General features: G+C 44.6%; 1 protein-coding gene across 8 annotated transcripts in view; it reads right to left on the bottom strand.

The window, feature by feature from the left end:
* SUGCT (succinyl-CoA:glutarate-CoA transferase) overlaps nucleotides 1-20,524 on the bottom strand; it is a 1,185,368-nt gene that overhangs the window by 637,921 nt on the left and 526,923 nt on the right. The window lies entirely within an intron of this gene.

The raw sequence follows: 20,524 nt of genomic DNA, 5'->3' as shown, positions 1-20,524 counted from the left end.
AGGCAAAAAACCTCCAAACGAGCGCCGCAGGTATTTTCTGCCTCCTATTAATTTCAATTGGAGGTCAGAGGTGGAAACCACTTGAAGACGATAAGCCCCCCCACTCACAATAAAGTGACCATCAGCCCGCCACTCACAGTAAAATTACCATCAGCCCGCCACTCACAGTAAAATGACCATCAGGCCACCACTCACAGATTCCCCCTGTAGGTAGCGCCACACAACCCCTTGTAGGTAGCGCTACACAGCCCATTGTAGGTAGCGCCACACAGCCCCTTGTAGGTAGTGCCACACAGCCCCTTGTAGGTAGCACCACACAGTCACCTTGGAGGTAGCGCCACACAGCCCCCTTGAAAGTAGCTCCACACAGCCCCCTGGTAGGGAGCGCCACACAGCCCCCTGGTTGGGAGGCCACACAGCCCACTGATTGGTAGCGCCATACAGCCCCCTGGTTGGCAGTGCCACACAGCCCCCTGGTTGGTAGTGCCACACAGCCCCCTGGTTGGTAGTGCCACACAGACCACAGACCCCTGATTGGTAGTGACACACAGCCCATAGCCCCCTGGTAGGTAGTGCCACACAGTCCACAGCCCCCTGGTAGGTAGTGCCACACAGCCCCCTGGTAGGTAGTGCCACACAGCCCACAGCCCCCTTGTAAATAGCAAACCCTCCCCCCTTCCTGTAGATAGCACCACTGTAGCTCCCTGAAGGAGCGGAATCCCTGTGTGGCCGGGGATTCCGCTCCTGGAGCGCTCCCTGATTTCTCTGTCCATATATGGACAGTGACATCAGGGGAAACTCCTGCAGCTGCAGCGGAATCCATTGGCTTCTCCTGGAGTGGAATCCCCGGTCCCACGTCGGCAACACTGTGGACGGGGATTCCGCTGCAGCTGCAGTAGTTTCCCCGGATGTCACTATCCATATATGGACAGAGACATCAAGGAGCGCTCCAGGAGCGGAATCCCCGGCCACACGGGGATACCTCCCTGCTCTACTATAGTGCCGACGCTACCGCTGTAGCAGCCACAGTGGCTGCTAGCAGCGTCACTGCCCTCATGGCCTATAGGAAGGGTCCTGCCCTTCTGATCCTTGCCTAAGCGTTGTTAGTGTATCCCAAGTCTGTATTGCAAATGGTTCCTTAGAGTTTTCCCGTTCCAGTTGTTACCCGTGCCCTGTTACCTGTTCCTGTATCCTGTGCGGCTTTCTTGTTCCTGTGCCTACTAGTGTTTGAGTCGTGTCTACTGCACCTACTGTCGCCTGCCACATCCTGTGTCATCTGCCACGTCCAGTGCCATCTTCCACGTCCAATGTGATCTGCCACGTCTGGCGCAACATGCTGCACCTGCTGTCATCTGCCATGTCCAGTGCCATCTTCCTCGTCCAGTGTGATCCGCCACGTCTGGCGCAACATGCTGCACCTGCTGAGATCTGCCACATCTGGCGTAACCTGCTGCACCCACCTCCATCCGTGCCAAAGCCTCGGCCACTGTCTGGACTATTCAGGTACCCTTGTGTGGGACTTGGTATTTCTGGGGTGCTCTGTGGTTTGGCCAGCTGCCTCCCCGCTACGGCGGTGCAGCCTAGTGGGTCCACATACCCACAGACTGTGACAAAACATCACCTTGTATAGCAATGTATAATGCAAAGTAAAAATGCAGTCAGTTATGTTGGCTGTGCTTTCTGTGTGATACATTAAAGAAAAAAAATAAGGCTGCTGGTGCATATTTTATGCTGGTTTCTGAAGAGCCTAAGAATATAACAGCGGGCAGACTGATTTTTGGGCAGGACAAATATGACTTTCCCCTGGCACCTACGTTTTCTAAGAGAGGTAGAAAAAAGAAGAAGACACGGCGCCGCAAATCAGATTCTGATAAATGGTAATAAAATTAGGTCAATGAGACAATTCCGCTCACCTCGGGTGATGGACACCAAAGGGGTGTCGACAAAACTTAGGAAGCTGCAGCCAGGTCCGCAACACAGCCAAACGAGGTTTGCTGTCGGTTTGCAGTAGTTTAGAGGTAGGAAAAACGGGACCACCGGCGCTGCTTGGATCTTTGGTCGATATAAATACACAACCAGCGTGATGGGTTAAGTGTATAGAGTATTTATTGTTGATAGGCTACGCGTTTCGACGTCGAACTGACGTCTTCCTCAGGCCAATCAGGTGATTGTAGGTGAAGTGTAGGTGAAGTGTAGAAAATGCAAGACCTGTACCAACATCTTATCATCAAACACCATCCAGATACCAAACACGCAGCAGGACTATAAAATCACTGGCACGTTCTCCTGTACATCCTCCAATGTAGTGTACATGATCCTGTGTACAAGGTGCATAGATAAAGGAATCTACATTGGAGAAACCATACAAAAACTACAAACCAGGATGAATCTTCACAGACATACAATAAAACAGGAGGTGGATACACCCGTGGGAAAACACTTCTCTGGACCTGATCACAGTTTGGCAGATTTAAAGGTCCTAATACTAAAGGGTATTTTAAAAACAACAGAGAGAGAAAAATTTGGGAATTCAAGCTGATGATAAAATTCCAGTCATTGACACAAGGCCTCAATCTAACACCTGGATTTATGAGCCACTACATGGACACACGTCACATCCCCCATCAGACTGACTCCAGATGCCTTATCTCCTAAGTCATCACCCCTATAACCTCAGTTTTATTGCCCTGGCTTATCTTAATGATGTATCACCTCATGTACTAATTGTCTTTGTGTAACATCTAAATGTTGTGCTTTTTTCTAAGTCATTCATTTGTAAATACCTGAAGAAGGAGCCTGTGTGCTCTTAAAGCCGCATATAGAACTTTTATGGTTAGCCAATAAAGGTATCATACCTTCTATACTTTTGCCTTTTTTGACACAAAGGTATTTAACATTGCATATCATTTATATTTAGAATTTATAGAGTTAATTTGGATACTTATAAACCATATTTCCCAGCTTCAGATAAAATCAATACTTATTCTAAATAACACAGTGCATACTACACAAACTTTGTAGCATTAAAATTGGTTATCTAAGTATACACATTAATGTCATATCGATAGGATATGTTTTAGTCCAAATAGTGGGGTCTGACTGCTGTGATCCCTGCCGATCACTAGAACAAAGTGTCAGTGTCGCTAGGAGAACTCCATCTCATTGTTTTCAGTTGCTCTTTTCCCAGGGGCCACATGGTCAGTGCAATATAGTCAATGGCCGACCATACAGCATTCAGAAAAAGCGGAGTGGAGTGTTATGCAATTCGCGAGTATCGCTGCCACTTCATTATATAGATCAGCAGGGGTCACAGAGGTTAGACCCCCGCCCCCCCCCCCCCCCCCACTGATTGGACATTAATGGCATATCCTAGCGCCATCAGTACCATCAATGTCCTTACTGAGAATAATCATTCAAAACTGTCAGCTCTCAAGGGACTTCCTGGTGACATGTCTACGAAGCTCACTTTACCAAAGCTACAAAAAAACCTAGGCACAATTCTCTTGCAGTCAGGCCTCATACTAACATTCCTTTTCTAGTTCTATATTCTAGTACAACAATGTCGTAGTATGGTAAAGCGGTAAACTTTAGTGCTCCACAGATTCTAATGCAACAGAAAAAAAAATGTCAGCGATTTTATTAACTTAACCCGTTAGTGACCGACCCATCGTGTTTCTACGTCGGTCACTAACGGGCCTTATTCCGATGCCATAGACTTTTTACGTTGCGGCATCGGAATAAGTAAACAGAGCAGGGAGCTGTCAAATCTCCCTGCTCTCAGCTGCTAGAGGCAGCTGAGGGCTGGGGGCGTCCCTGCTCTGCCGTGTGAGATCGATATTAGTATCGATCTCACACGTTTAACCCCTCAGATGCGGTGCTCAATAGCGAGCACCGCATCTGAGTGGTTTTGGAGAGAGGGAGGGAGCTCCCTCTCTCTCCCACCGACACCCGGCGATACGATCGCCGAGTGTCTGTGTCTCTAATGGCAGCCGGGGGTCTAATAAAGGCCCCCAGGCTGCCTGGAGTGAATGCCTGCTAGATCATGCCGCAGGCATGACCTAGCAGATGCCTGTCCGTGTTAAACGGACAGGCAGTAATACACTGCAATACAAAAGTATTGCAGTGTATTATAAATGCGATCTCAGAATCGCATATTAAAGTCCCCTAATGGGACTAGTAAAAAAGTGAAAAAAAAGTTTAATAAAGTTAATTTAAAAAAAAATGTGAAAAAAAATGAAAAACCCAGCTTTTCCCCTTACAAACTGCTTTACTATTAAAAAAAACAAAATAAAGTTAAAAAGTTACACATATTTGGTATCGCCGCATCCGTAACGACCCCAACTATAAATCTATTACATTATTTAACCCGCAAGGTGAAAGCCATAAAAAAAAAAAAAAAAACTATGGAAAAATTGCTTTCTGTGAATACTGACTTTAAAAAAATGTAATAAAAAGTGATCAAAAAGTCGCATCTACTCCAAAATGGTACCAATAAAAACTACAAGTCTTCCCGCAAAAAAAAAGCCCTCATACAACCGCATCGGCGAAAAAATAAAAACGTTACGGCTCTTCAAATATGGAGACACAAAAACAAATAATTTTGAAAAAAAAGCGTTTTTACTGTGTAAAAGTAGTAAAACATACAAAAACTATACAAATTTGGTATCGTTGCAATCGTAACAACCCGCTGAATAAAGTTATTCTGTTATTTATACCACACGGTAAACGGCGTAGATTTAGGACGCAAAAAAGAGTGGCGAAATTTCAGATTTTTTTCTATTCCCCCCCAAAAAAACGTTAATAAAAGTTAATCAATAAATAATATGTACCTAAAAATGGTGCTATTAAAAAATACAACTTGTCCCGCAAAAAACAAGACCTTATACAGCTATGTCGACGCAAAAATAAGAAGGTTATAGCTCTTGGAATGCGACGATTGAAAAACGTTAAAAATTGCTTGGTCATTAAGGTCCAAAATAGGCTGGTCATTAAGGGGTTAAAGTGTGCCTCTGGTTTAGTAGAACTTCGACTCATAAAACAGAAAACTCCATTATCTGCAAACTCCTGGTAGTCATGGTTGCAGAAATTCCTGCTACTGAGTTTAATTTCTTTCATCTAAAAGGGGTTGTTTCTGCAGCAGGTGCATGGATTTCTTCATGTTCCATTTAATGAATGGAATTGATTATCAGTTGCAGAAATTTATAAGGCCGAGTTCCCACAGGTCGGATACGTTGCGTAAAAAACGCCCAGGGTATCCAACCTGGAACCCGCAGCACAATTCGTCTGAAAAACTGCAGTTTTCAAACTGGATTTCAGCTGCGGAATGCCTTCATACATACCCCCTCCATCTTTTCTGCGCTTAGTCCGGCCTCCTAGGATGATGTTGCAGACCATGTGACGAAGCAGCCTGTGATTGGCTGCAGCAGTCACATGGGATAAAACATCATCCCAGGAAGCCGGACTGCAGGAAGGCGAGACATCTGGGTAAGTATGATTTTTTTTTTTCTGAGTTGTGATTTTTGCTGTGATTCCGCCACTTGGCTTTATGTTGCGGGTTTTGCATCCTTATTGAATTCAATGGGGAAAACGCGCAACAGAAAATCAACGAAAACGCAGCATAAATTGACTTGATGCAGCCTTAAATTCCCCACCGCAGGTAATTTTATTAACATTTACACTGCAGTTTTTTTTTCGCAGTGTAGGCATGAGATTATCTAAATGTCATCCACTTTGCTGCTACTGTAAATGCTGTGGAATTTCCGCACAGATTTCCGTTGCATAAATTCCGCAGTGTTTACGCTACGTGGGAGCCTAGTGTTAGGCTTTCATTGTAGAAAATCCGCAGCGTATTAAAGTAGCTGCAAAGTGCAAAAAAAAAAACGGCAAAAAATTGTCAGAAATTGACCTGCAGTGCAATTTTCCAATCCGCTGCATGCCAATTTATTCTGCAGAATCGCTGGTTTTCTGGTGTTGGGTCTATAGGGATGTAAAACCTGTAAACAAATAGCAGATGTTGCATTTTTTCAGCGGAAAAGATGTGATTCCGCCGCCGCCGCAAAAAAAAAAAGTTAGACCTACCCAGAACTCTGTTTCTGTGTCCAGCCTGCCCTCCAGGGATGACATTTCATCCCATGTAACTGTTGCAGCCAACCACTGTTACGAAGCAGCTATGTCTTTAAGATCGCCATGACTACAGATCTAGCTTCTGGGCAGTTCTGTTTACTTCCTCAGCCTATCCCACTTCTCTGTCTTCTTCCGGTCAGGTGTAGGGTGGGGTATTTATGCCTGGACTACTCCTCCTTTATTTGCTTGTGAATTTTTCTCCTTTCTTAGGTGTGGTGATCAAGCTCTCACTTAGGCCTTATTCACACGGACGTGTCCGTTTTGCGCGCGCAAAAAAAGCTGTATTTTGCGCGTGCAAAAGGTTCGTGTGTCATCAGCATGTGGAGCGCGGCTGCGTGATTTTCGCGCAGCCGGCATCATGATGACACTCTGGTTTTATGTTTACAAACAGAAAAGCACGTGGTGCTTTTCTGTTTTCATTTATTGTTTTTACTGCTGTTGCACGAATCATGCGCGGCATCCAGAAGTGCTTCCGAGTGCCGAGCGCGATTTGCACGCACCCATTGACTTCAATGGGTGCATGCAGCGCGAAACACGGCCAAATACAGGACATGTCGTGCATTTCACGCAGCGGACATACGCTACGTGAAATTCACTGACAGTCTGAACGGCCCCATTCAGTAACATAGGTCTGTGCGACGCGCGTGATTTCCACGGGTCTAGCACGGACGTATTATACGTTTGTGTGAAAAAGCCCTCAGGCCTCATTTACACAAGCGTATTATACGCGCGTGCGACGCGCGTGCTTTTCACGCGTGTCGTACGCACCAATAATAGTCTATGGGGCTGTTTAGACGATGCGTGAATTTTGCACTGCGTGAGTGCGTTTCGTAAAACTCACGACATGTTCTATATTCTTGCGTTTTCACGCAACACGCACCCATTGACTTCAATGGGTGCGTGAAAACAACGCATGCCACACGGACGGTCCTTCGTTGCATGCGCGAAAATCACGCAAGAGCTGTCAAAAGGATGAATGTAAACAGAAAAGCACCACGTGCTTTTCTGGTTACAAACATCCAAACGGAGTGTCAAATTAGAGATGAGCGCACCGAACTTCACCGGGTTCGGCCGAACTCGTTTTGACCGAACCCGGCAAAAAATGTTCGGGTACGCGACGTCAGGAGACAGTCACTGCCCACGGTGCTCAAAGACTTAAACTGTTTCAGCACCATGGACAGTGACTTTCGATCACAATATACATATAGTGTAAAAAAAAACAGAAGTTCGGACTTACCGATAAGTCCCGGCTCCTTCCTCCAGTCCGACCTCCCGGGATGACAATTCAGGCCAAGTGACAGCTGCAGCCAATCACAGGCCAAGCACAGGCTGCAGCCAATCACAGGCTGCAGCGGTCTCATGGCCTGCCGCGTCATCCTGGGAGGTGGGGCCGGATGACAAGAGAGGGACGCGTCACCAAGGCAACGGCCGGGAGACCGGACTGGAGGAAGCAGGCAGTTCATGGTAAGTTTGAACGTCTTTTTTTATTCACAGGTTGGTGTATATTGTGATCGGCATTCACTGATGAGGGTGCTGAAAGAGTTACTGCCGATCAGTTAGCTCTTTCAGCACCTTGGACAGTGACGGGCGTTGACTACCTCATCTCTATGATGGCGGCTGCGTGAAAATCACGCAGCCGCGCATCATACACGGATGACACACGGAGCTGTCAAATGCCTTTTGCGCGCGCAAAACGCAGCGTTTTTTGCGCGCGCAAAACGCACACGCTCGTGTAAATCCGGCCTCACTCTGTGCTCTAGACTTCTGAACTTCTTGGAAACTGACCTTGGCTTGTCTCTCGTTAACCCCTTGTTTACCGATTTTGATTATGTGCTCCTGGCTGGTCTTGACCTTTGCTGTATCTGATTTCCACTAGCTCTGTTTTGGGCTTTCTGTTTAAACTCTGGCTGTCTAGTTACCTGCATTGCACCCCTTAGGGTATGTGCACACACAGAATCAAAAACGTCTGAAAATACGGAGCTGTTTTCAAGGGAAAACAGCTCCTGATTTTCAGAAATTTTTTAAGCCACTCGCGATTTTCGCTGCGTTTTTTTACGGACGTTTGTGGAGCTGCTTTCAATAGACTATGAAAAACGGCTCCAAAAATGTCCCAAGAAGTGGCCTGAACTACTTTTTTGCGGCCGTTTTTTAAAACGCCCGTGTAAAAAAATGACCCGTCGTAACAGAACGCTGTTTTTCCCTTTGAAATCAATGGGCAGATGTTTGGAGGCGTTCTGCTTCCGATTTTTTGGCTGTTTTTCGAGCGTTTATGGCCCGAAAAACGTCAGAAAATAGGCTGAGTGAACATACCCTTATCCAACACTGAACTCTGTTAGAACAACCTGAGTTCTGTGCAGCAAAAACCATGCCTCCTTGCAGTGGGCTCTGGCGAATACCTCAGAGTAGCCTTAGATTCCGTCGATCAGATTTGTGACAGATTTTGGGTTGCAGTTTTATTTGAATGCTTACTCCCGACAGTCTCCAGCAGCCTTTTGGAAATTGCGCAACCAGTGTGTCACGTACTCCCTTCCTGCTGCTCCCTCGGTCTCCAGGATGTCGAGAGTCACTCGCTCGGGCGTCGCCCGGCCTGGCAGACTGAGGCAGTCTGCAGCCAATAGGAGCTCAGGAACGTCAGGCCAATCAAAGCCTGGCTGATGTTCCTGAGCACCCGCTCTCTCCTTATTTAGTTCAGCCTGGGGTAGTAGGCCTTTGCCTGTAATTAAAGTTACCTAGCCTGGTGCTTTCCCTTGTTTCAGACTCCCCTGAGCGACTTGCATTTTGACTCCTTTGTAACCCCTGACCCCGGCTGGACTCCTGACTTTTCTTTGCCTTCGGATTTTTTGTTTTTCCGCACTCTCCCGGTTTGACCCTGCCTGCCTGACTCTGCCTTTTGCACCCGGACTTGTCCGTGGCGCAATTGCCCTGCCTCTCCCTCCGTGTACTTCCCAGATGACCCTTTGTTATTTTGTACTGTCTCTGTCTTATCCGTTTGTCAGTTTCACTTGAACTAGTATAGGGAACGCTGCCCAGTTGTGCGCCGTCATTTAGGTCGGGTCCTACAAGTAGGTAGGGACAGAGGTTTGGGAAGAACAGGGAGCTCACAGTTTACCGTGTATTTGTTTGTGACACTGCGTTTCCATAACATTGTCAGGATTCTGTTGTTATACTGCAAAATTACCACTAGTGGCCGCTGTTTTACACTTTGAAGAATTGTGCTGCACTTTTACTCCTTACCACTGGAGGCTGCTGTTTTGCCCTTAAACTTGCCCTTAACCAAGATGGCAAATGTTGCATCGTGTGGAACCACCTTGTTTCCTGTTTGGGCCTACTTCAGACCACATGGAATACCAAACAGTGCTTGAGTATTGTGACTTGTTCCAGTCTCCTGCTCCTGAGAACTGTCTTTGCCAGACTGTTCCTACTTCCTTGCTATCTACTTCTACTCGTGTTCCATCCTCCAAGCACTATTCCTGGGGACGTCTCACCGGGTTCTGCACTGTGCTCCGCTCGCTACCTCTGACCATAGGATTCCAGCAGTGTTCGCCAGTATCATAACAGGATACTCAAGCCATTTCCATGGAATCCGCCAGAGAAGCAAGTTTGGAGGTTCGTGTGAACAATATGAACTGTTTGCTTACTAACATCTTTGCTGACATTCAAACTTTAAAGACTAAATACTTGGCGTTTGAAAATCAAACAACCCATGATGTTCAAGTTTATGGACAAGCTACACAGGGTTTACAAGGCATGGTGGCTCAGCAAGCAGAGCTGATCCGGGAACTTCAGAATCGAGTTGTGACCCCAGCTTCTTCATCTACCCTGCCGCTTCCACCATTCAGGTTTGGTGGGGATCGTGACAAATACCGTGGATTTATAAACCAATGCAAGTTATATTTTGGTGCACATCCTGCTCACTTCCCTACTGATAATTCAAAGGTGCTGTGTATTATTATGCTTCTGACACATAAGGCTGTAGCCTGGGCAAGCCCTCTTATTTTATTGAAACCAACGATGCTCGGCTTGATGACTTGGACGCCTTCCTAGCAGCCATGAGCCAAGTATTTGATGATCCTAACCGGTGTACTACAGCAGAAGCAGCGTTGATGGCTCTACGTCAGGGCAGACGCTCTGTTGCCGAATATGCCACAGATTTCAGACAGTGGGTGATGGATACTGAGTGGAATAATGCTGCAAAATTAACATTCTTTAAAAAAAGACTATCTAGTGCACTTAAGGACGAGTTAGCACGGGCTGAAGCTCCCACAGAGTTTGATGATTTTGTACACCATTGTATTCGAATAGACACTCGGCTGTCAGAGCGTCGACAAGAAAAATGGGGTTCTACATGGTCCCGTAATAATAACTATTACTCGTCTGCTCCAGCCCTCACTCCTAGAGACTCTGAAACAAAGAATTACCAAGAACACCAAGCTGAACCTATGCAAATTGACAGTATACAAAAGCGTGAAAGTGCCGACAGAAGAGAACGAAGGTTTCGAGAAAATCAATGCTTCTATTGTGGTAAAACTGATCACTTCCTTATCAATTGTCCATGTCGTCAACGCAAGATGGTGGCGGTAGTAGCAGATCATGACTTCTCTGATGTAGAATCTGTTTCTTCTGAACAAGTGCCACCAGTGCATGCACTCATTCATTCAGTCTCCTGCACAGCACCCAATATTAAAAAAGAACACAAAGACACTCATTGCTTTATTCCCATCAAGTTTAGAATTGATTCTCAATGGATATCCGCCTCTGCCATGGTGGACTCTGGAGCAAATGGGAACTTTATGGACATTTCTTTTGCTAATAAACATGGTGTAAAATTTCAAGAGAGACTGTCACCCATTCTTATGGAAACTGTAGATGAATCCCCTCTGAACTCAGGTCCAGTTGATCAAGAGACTGAACCATTGGAGATAATTATGAGACCTAATCACCATGAGGTTCTATCTTTCCTATTAATTTCATCCCCACATTTTCCAATTATTTTTGGACTACCATGCCTGCAGGCTCAGAACCCTACAATTGACTGGGAAACCAAAGAAGTGTCTTTTCCATCGGAGGTCCCCTCCTCAGAGTCTTTACCAGAACAATCTCACGAAAAGATTGAAGGGGAGCTTGAAGTATCTCCTAAATTACCTCCTCTATATGACGAATTTACTGATATATGTGACAAAGAGAATGCTAATAAACTTCCTCCACATCGACCTTACGATTGTCCGATTGAACTGTTGCCTGGAGCAGCTATACCTTTTGGATGCATCTACCCATTAGCAGAGCCGGAACTGAAGGCTCTTAAAGAATACATAGATGAAAATTTAGCTAAAGGTTTTATTCGTCCATCTTCATCGCCAGCAGGTGCACCTATATTTTTTGTTAAAAAGAAAGACGGCTCTTTGAGACCTTGCGTTGACTATAGAGAATTAAACAAAGTCACAATTAAAAACCGTTACCCTCTGCCATTGATTCCGGAGTTGCTGGATAGAGTTCGTCAAGCTAAAATATTCACCAAATTGGATCTCCGAGGTGCATATAATTTGGTTCGCATTAGACCAGGTGATGAATGGAAAACAGCGTTTAGATCACGTTATGGACATTATGAATATTTAGTCATGTCTTTTGGACTTTGCAATGCTCCTGCAACCTTTCAGCATTTTATTAACGATATCTTCAAGGACTTGTTAGATCAGTTCGTAGTCATCTATCTGGATGACATATTAATCTTTTCTAATTCTGCAGAAGAACATCAGAATCATGTGAGAATGGTGTTGGAGCGTCTGAAAGCATATCAACTCTATATCAAGTTGGAGAAATGTGAATTCCATCAAACGGAAATACAGTTCTTGGGTTATATCATTTCTCCCCTAGGGTTACACATGGATTCTAGCAAGATTCAAGCAATTAGAGACTGGCCAACTCCAAAAAATGTGAAAGAGGTCCAACGATTTGTAGGATTTGCTAATTTCTACAGACGTTTTATCAAGAATTTTTCGGGCATTATTACACCAATTACCCAATTAACAAAGAAAGGGATACCTTTTGTGTGGTCTCTTCAGACACAAGATGCTTTTTTCAATTTGAAAACAAAATTCACAACAGCCCCTATACTGGTTCATCCTAACTCTGAAAAAGCGTTTATTGTTGAAGTGGATGCTTCAGACTGTGCAATAGGGGCTATTCTATCACAGAGAACTGGAGAGAAAGATTTGCTGCACCCTTGTGCTTACTTTTCTCGAAGTTTGACTTCTGCTGAAAAGAATTATGACGTGGGGAACAAGGAACTCCTAGCCATCATTGCTGCTTTCAAAGAATGGAGACATCATTTAGAAGGCACAGCTCAACAAATAGTGGTTCTAACTGATCATCGTAACCTTGAATTTGTTAGATCTGCCAAATGTTTGTCTCCCTGCCAAGTCCGGTGGAGTCTGTTTCTAAATCGTTTCAACTTTGTGATCTCTTACAGGCCTGGTTCCCGAAATGGTAAGGCCGATGCCTTATCTAGGTTGTTCTCCAATGACTCCTCCTCGACAGTACCACCAACAACTATTCTTTCCGAGTCCAATTTCCTGGGGGTGATCCATAGCAAGGACTTGCTTGATGAGATAAAGGAAGCCTATGAGACTGACCCAATTCTTTTGCACCCACCAGATGAAGTGTCCCTAACTTTCAAAAATCAAGTATGGACTAACAAGCACTGCATTTACGTTCTGGAAACTGTAAGATTAAACGTGCTAAAATTAATGCATGACTCTAAACTAGCAGGTCACAAGGGGATTCAGAAAACACAAGAATTTCTTTCCCGCTTCTTTTGGTGGCCCAATTATCAAAAAGATGTGAAGAAATATGTTTCTTCTTGCAACACCTGTGCCATGTACAAAACTCCTCGTATCTCACCCATGGGATTATTGCAGCCTCTGTCAATTCCATCTCGTCCTTGGGGATCTATCTCTATGGACTTTATTGTCGACTTACCAGTCTCCAAAGGGAAGAATTCCATCTTAGTAGTGGTTGATCGGCTCACTAAAGCAGCCCATTTTATTCCTTGCCCTGGACTACCTTCTGCTAAAGAGACTGCTGATCTTATAATTCAGAATGTGTTTCGTCTTCATGGAATACCAGATGAAGTGGTTTCGGATCGCGGAGTACAATTCACATCAAGATTCTGGTGGAGTTTTTGCACAGCACTCGACATAAATGTCAGTTTGTCTTCTGCTTTTCATCCCCAGTCTAATGGTCAGACTGAGCGCACAAATCAAACGTTAGAACAGTATCTCCGATGCTACATCTGCCATTTACAGGATGACTGGGTCGATTTGCTTCCAATGGCGGAGTTCTCCTACAATAATTCTCAGAATGCCTCCACTAAACAAACACCGTTTTTTGCAAATTTGGGTTACCATCCCAGTATTCTTCCCAATCTCCCCAGAGAAACTTTTATTCCTGCAGTGACTGACAGAATACAATCACTTCAACAGAATCTGGAAATGCTAAAAATTACATTATCAATTGCCCAGGAGAAATATAAAGAAACAGCAGATAAATCTCGTAGACCTTCTCCAACCTTCAAAGTGGGAGATGAAGTATGGCTTTCCACCAAGAATCTGAAACTTCACTTACATTCAGCAAAATTGGGCCAAAAATTTATTGGTCCTTTTAAGATTATTGGACAAGTAAACTCAGTGGCTTTTCGTCTCAAACTTCCCAGACCAATGAGAATACATCCAGTGTTCCATGTATCCCTACTGAAACCTGTTGTTTCAAATCCATTTCCAGGACGACACCTGCCTTCCCCTGATCCTATCGAAGTTGATGGACAAGAACATTATACTGTTGAAAACATCCTGGACTCCAGGATATTCAGAAATCGGTTGCAATATCTAATAAAATGGCAAGGATATGGCCCTGAGGATAATTCGTGGGAACCCGTAGGCAATCTCAATGCTCCTCGACTGGTTAGGGAATTTCACCAAAGATATCCAGATAAACCAAGTCAAACATCGTCCTGAGGCCGCTGTCGAAAGGAGGGAGTAATGTCAGGATTCTGTTGTTATACTGCAAAATTACCACTAGTGGCCGCTGTTTTACACTTTGAAGAATTGTGCTGCACTTTTACTCCTTACCACTGGAGGCTGCTGTTTTGCCCTTAAACTTGCCCTTAACCAAGATGGCAAATGTTGCATCGTGTGGAACCACCTTGTTTCCTGTTTGGGCCTACTTCAGACCACATGGAATACCAAACAGTGCTTGAGTATTGTGACTTGTTCCAGTCTCCTGCTCCTGAGAACTGTCTTTGCCAGACTGTTCCTACTTCCTTGCTATCTACTTCTACTCGTGTTCCACCCTCCAAGCACTGTTCCTGGGGACGTCTCACCGGGTTCTGCACTGTGCTCCGCTCGCTACTTCTGACCATAGGATTCCAGCAGTGTTCGCCAGTATCGTAACAAACATATTTACAAGCCCATTTATATTATTTTTTCACTATGGAACCTATGCAAATCTTGGCACATCAAATGCATAATATGACTGAGCTGGTATAACGTCTGGCTGTACGGATACAGCGGCAAGAAACAGCGCAGGCCCAAGCAGTCATCCCAGTCGCAACTCCGGTTGAACTTAGTGTGAATTTACCTGATAATTTCTCTGGTGATTGTAAGTCTTATGACAATTTTCGGGAGAGTTGTAACTTATATTTTTGACTAAAAACTATCTCCTCTGGAACGGAGCAACAGCAAGTGGGTGTTGTCATTTCACTCTTGCAGGGCGATCCTGAAACCTGGGCCTTTTCGTTGAGACCTGATGCCCCTGAACTTTCTTCTGTGGAGGATTTCTTCGGGGCCTTGGGTTTAATATATGGACAACCAGATATCACCAATCTGTTGTCTCTCCAGCAGGGATGGCGGCCTGTCGAAGATTATTGTTCGGAGTTTAGACGATGGTCCATCTCTTCACAATGGAATGATGCTGCACTCTGATGTCAAACCTTAGTTACTGTACTGACTGACCATAAAACCTGTCTTTTTTAGAATCAGCCAATAGACTCAATCCCAGAAAGGCTAGGTGGGCCTTGTTCTTTGCCAGATTTGACTTTATTGTAACCTACAGAGTTGGGTCTAAAAATATCAGGGCTGACGCATTATCTTGAAGTTTCTGTTCCTCACAGGTCCCCGACATTCATCCTGAACGTATTCTATCTAAAGTGATAGTGATTTCTGTAATATCACCTGACATTGCAACTGAGATGAAAGAATGTCAACAACTCGCTGTCACCATTCCTGCGGGAAGTTTGTTTGTACCTCCTCAGTTCAGATTTCGGTTGCTCAATGAGTTACATGATTCTGTTTTGTGTGGCCATATAGGGATAACTGGGACTAAAAGATTAGTCTATAGGTGGCCGTCTTTGCCTTGTAATGTGAGTTCCTATGTCTCTGCTTGTGATATCTGCGCTCCCGCTAAGACTCCTCGAACTCGTCCTATGGGTGAACTGCTGCCATTGTCTGTTCTACAGAAACCTTGGTCTCATCTGTCCATGGATGTTATCACTGATTTGCCTCCCAAAGAAGGGAAAACTGTCATTTGGGATGTGGTGGACCATTTCAGTAAACTGTGTCATTTCATTCCTTTGCCTCAACTCCCTGATTCCAAGAATTTGTCTAAATTATTTGTTGATTAAGTGGTTCGTCTGCAGGGTATTCTGGAAAATATTGTATCTGATAGAGGTGTACAATTTGTGGCTAACTTCTGGAGAGTTTAATATATGGACAACCAGATATCACCAATCTGTTGTCTCTCCAGCAGGGATGGCAGCCTGTCGAAGATTATTGTTCGGAGTTCGTCTGCAGGGTATTCTGGAAAATATTGTATCTGATAGAGGTGTACAATTTGTGGCTAACTTCTGGAGAGCTTTCTGTAAGAAGCTTTGTGTAGAGTTATCTTTCTTTTCTGCATTTAACCCTGAGACTAATGTACAAACTGAGCACTTTAATCAAACCTTGGAAAAGTATCTTAGGTGTTATATTGCTGATAACCAGGTTGATTGGGTCTCATATCTTCGATTAACGGAATTTGCCATAAATAATCGCCACCATCAGGGGCAAAACTAGGAAAGACTGGGCCCCATAGCAAACTTTTGACTGGGGCCCCCCTCCCCTGGGTGTCACACAACCCCCCCCCTTGTAGATAACGCCATACAGCCCCCCTGTAGATAACGCCATACAGCCCCCTTTGTAGATAACGCCATACAGCCCCCCCTGTAGATAGCACCATACAGCCCCCTTTGTAGATATCTACAGAGGGGGCTGTATGGCGTTATCTACAAAGGGGGCTGTATGGCGTTATCTACAGGGGGATGTATGGCGTTATCTACAGGGGGGGCTGTATGGCGTTATCTACAGGGGGGGCTGTATGGCGTTATCTACAGGGGGGGCTGTATGACGTTCCCTACCAGGGGGGGGCTGTATGGCGTTCTCTACAGGGGGGGGCTGTATGGCGTTCTCTACAGAGGGGACTTTATGGCGTTATCTACAGGGGGGCTGTATAGCGTTCTCTACAGGGGGGGCTGTGTGGCGCCATACAGCCCCCCCTGTAGAGAACACCATACAGCCCCCCCCTGTAGAGAACACCATACAGCCCCCCCTGTAGGGAACGCCATACAGCTCCCCCGCTTGAAGGGAACGCCGTACAGCCCCCCCCCTGTAGGGAACGCCATACAGCGTCCTCCCTCCCAAAAATATGTGACCTACAGTGTGTCCTACAAAAGACATGTATCCCCTATCCACAGGATAGGGGATACATGTGTGATCGTTGGCACCGATAAGGAGAACGGGGGACTGAAAGTCCCCTGAAGTTCTCCATGACTAACCTCTGACTTCCGGCATCTGCGCAGCTCAATAAAAATGAAAGGAGCGCTGGTCACGCATGCGCACAAGCGCTACCGGCGCTCCATTCATGTCTACGGAGCTGCCGACACAGACCCCGGAAGTCCGAGGTTTGTGATGGAGAACTTCAGGGGACTTTCAGTCCCCCGTTCACCCTATCAATGCCAGCGATCACACATGTATCCCCTATCCTGTGGATAGGTGATACATGTCTTTTGTTTAATGGCAGAGCGGGGAGATACCTCCCTGCTCTGCCGTAGTGTTCAGTGGCGTCCCGCTGTAGCAGCCATAGCGGCTGCTAGCGGAGCCTCCGGCCATGGTGGGGGCCCGTGCCGGTGGGCAACACGGGCCCCCTCATGCCGCGGGCCCCGTAGCAGCCGCTACGGCTGCTACAGCTGTAGTTACGCCACTGGCCAACATGTTTCTCTTGATAACTCGCCGTTTTTCTGTAATTATGGTTTTCATCCTCTTTTGGTTCTCCACCTCTTCTAGTGAGTACCCTGAGGTGGAAGTTGAATCAAATAAACTGTGCACAATTTGGGCTCAGGTTCAATTGAAACTGAAGAACTCCCAAGTTACTCAAAAGAAAAATGCTGACAAAAAACCTAGCGTGGGTCCTGTGTTTAGGTGTGGGGCAAATGGTGTGGCTCTCTGCTAAAAATCTCTGACTGAAAGTACCGTCTCGCAAGTTTGTTCCTAGGTTTATTAGTCCATATAAAATTGTTGAAATTAATAATCCTGCACCTTTTCGTCTGGCTCTTCCTCTGTCTTTTAAGATTCATGATGTTTTTCACAAATCACTCCTTAAAAAAATTAAGGACCTCTTAATTTGCACGCTTACTCCCGACAGTCTCCAGCAGCTTTTTGGGAATTGCGCAACCAGTGATTTCATAAAAACCACAGGCTGAAGCAGTCACATGGGATGAAACGTAACCCAAGTAGGCTGGACTGCAGGACTTCAGAGGAACGCGTCGCCATGGCTACAGGTAAGTATACTTTTTTTTTGTGCTGTTTGTCGCAGCATACATTCAGCTTTTCACCCAGAATTCCCTGCGGTTACCAGGGCGAATACGCTGTGTGATTTTACGCAGCATAGTCACCCTGTGTGAACATACCCTAACAGTCTCTAGCCAGAGCAATCAGAAGCTGGAACAGGAAGCCCAGGAAGGCAATTCCTAAAGCCCATCAGAAGGTCATGGATGGTTTTATACCTGTAGTCATTGATTCAAAGGATGATGGTCAATAAGGCAAAACACAGGGCACTTGATTTGTCCTGCTTATAGAAGTAATATTTCTCATAGTGAAAGTGTCCTACTCTAGTATTAGAGTCAACTTTCTTCCAAAAAGCAGACCTGTATACAAATGAATTGCATGATGATCTTTTTTCCCCTGAAACAGTGTAATTCTTGTCTATGGGTCATGTCTAGTGTTGTAACTTTCCTCCATTCCCGTGGATACCATGCACAGCACATGTACAAGGGTGGGCTGTTTCAGGAAACAAATGCAGAGGTCACGCTCAGGGCTTGTCCACACGTATCAAACTTGCTGCGTATTTTCCAACCGGATTTGCAGACCGAAAATACGCAGCACAATACCGTAACAACAAAGTGGGTGAGATTTAACAAATCTCATCCACACGCTGCAAAAAATTCGGACCAGAAATTGACCTGCGGTGCGTATTTTTCGTTCCGCAGCATGTCAATTCCTGCAGCGGAAAGTGGACTGAATTGCTGCGTTTTTCAGAGGAGATGTCACCATCTCCCAGTGTTGAGAAAAACATGGCAAAAAACGCACCATTTTCTGCAGTAAAAAACACGGGAAATGGTGCATTTTTTCCGCAATGGAATGTCTGCTTCTTTCAACGGAATTGCTGCAGAAATTTTAGTAAAAATACTCCTCTTAGCATTTTTTAGGAGCAATTTTAGATAAGTAGGAGTATATCTTTTGTGGTATTTGAATTTGAAAGTACCAGATATAGGCTTATGTGATGTCCAAAACTACTTGTTTATGCAAGGAATCATTGCTATAACTGAGAACAAGGCTTATTCACCTCCCCTCACAAACAAACACAATCCGGGAAATACCATTCCAAAATTTGTATCCTGGGAACTGTAGTTCCAACAGGAGCAGTGCTTGACCGATTTTCTGACAAGCTACACTATAAATCCTGACAGTCTATGGGCTGCAAGGAAAATAACAGTATTTATACGCAGGTTACTCATCCACTTCTCACCTTAGTGACCACCAATATGCCTTTTTACGCCAGTCGCTAAGAAGCCTTATTACAATCAATACACCTTTTTACAGAATCTTGGATTAAGCTGAAGGCAGCCAAACTGCTGCACTGATGGCCGGCATCGGAAGAATCTTCAAACTCTGCCATTTAACCCCTTAGATGCTGAGGTCAATAGCGACTGCAGCACATAAGTAGTTTACAGAGGGCAGGGGCTCCATCTGTCATCCACCATGGGGATAGAGGGAGCCCCCTCCCTTTGTTAACCAAAGGATACCAGGTCTGACATGGCCAGAGGCATGGCTTAATAGATTGACAGTTTTACAGGCAATCTATTATGGTCCCAAGCTTCTTCTCTGGAACCAAAGAAAATTTCAGTGTTCCACTCTGATGTCTGTAGAGGCATTATTGCGACCTTTGAACATATCCTTTTTTTTATCTGATACAACGCTTTTAAGCCTGCCATATAGCTTACAAGTACAACCTGTTACAAGAGGGTCTCAAACGTTTTTTCCTTTTCTTTTCATTATATTTTTTTGTAACCCAGATTGAAGTTGATCTATAACAAAAGTCAATACAGGTTAACTCAACGTTTCATGCATTTAAAAATGAAGACATGAAATATTTCGGAAACACTTCTTTTAAGTATTATTTGTACAAGGGGCAGTAAAATTTTTAGTCTTCAGAAGCGCCTGTAATAAATGTATAGGTAGCTGATTTGCAGATTCTCATTTAGATATTTTCTGCTGCTTTCTTCGTGGAAAAATAAAGGATATATAAACAGTGTCTCCAAGTTCTCTATTTGGAAGAAACTTTTTGCTGACATGTATCAAGTGATAAAGTAACCTTTCCTGAAAATTTTTCATTGTTAGAAGTGGCTTAGTGAAAAGCATATTAAATATATAATAACAAATGGAATCTGAAAATCAAATATTCTTTCCAACAATAATATATTAGCTATTACTTAATAACACATCCAAAAGAGAGAGTAGAAATAGAAAAAAATTCATAAAAATAAATAGGTGACTAGGCATAAAGACAAGTAAACTCTTTTGTTGGATGACATATAACATCAATCAACAGCAAAATTTCCCAAAAGTCCTTCCGATGGTTGGTTAATTATCTTGTCGCTGTCTTTCTTCACATACAAGTCTATACATCATCATGTTTACTACATCAGTGTTTTGTTAGGAGTGCTAATTCAAAAAACACTACCATACCAGAAAATGCACATGCCTTTCAAAAGCAGTTTTTGGCATAATATACGAAATAATTCACTGAATTTATTCAA

Source organism: Rhinoderma darwinii, chromosome 5 (genome assembly GCF_050947455.1).
Source record: "Rhinoderma darwinii isolate aRhiDar2 chromosome 5, aRhiDar2.hap1, whole genome shotgun sequence".
NCBI classification, from domain to species: domain Eukaryota; kingdom Metazoa; phylum Chordata; class Amphibia; order Anura; family Rhinodermatidae; genus Rhinoderma; species Rhinoderma darwinii.
Note: the sequence above shows the minus strand (reverse complement) of the source record. Positions and strands in the feature narration are given on the sequence as shown.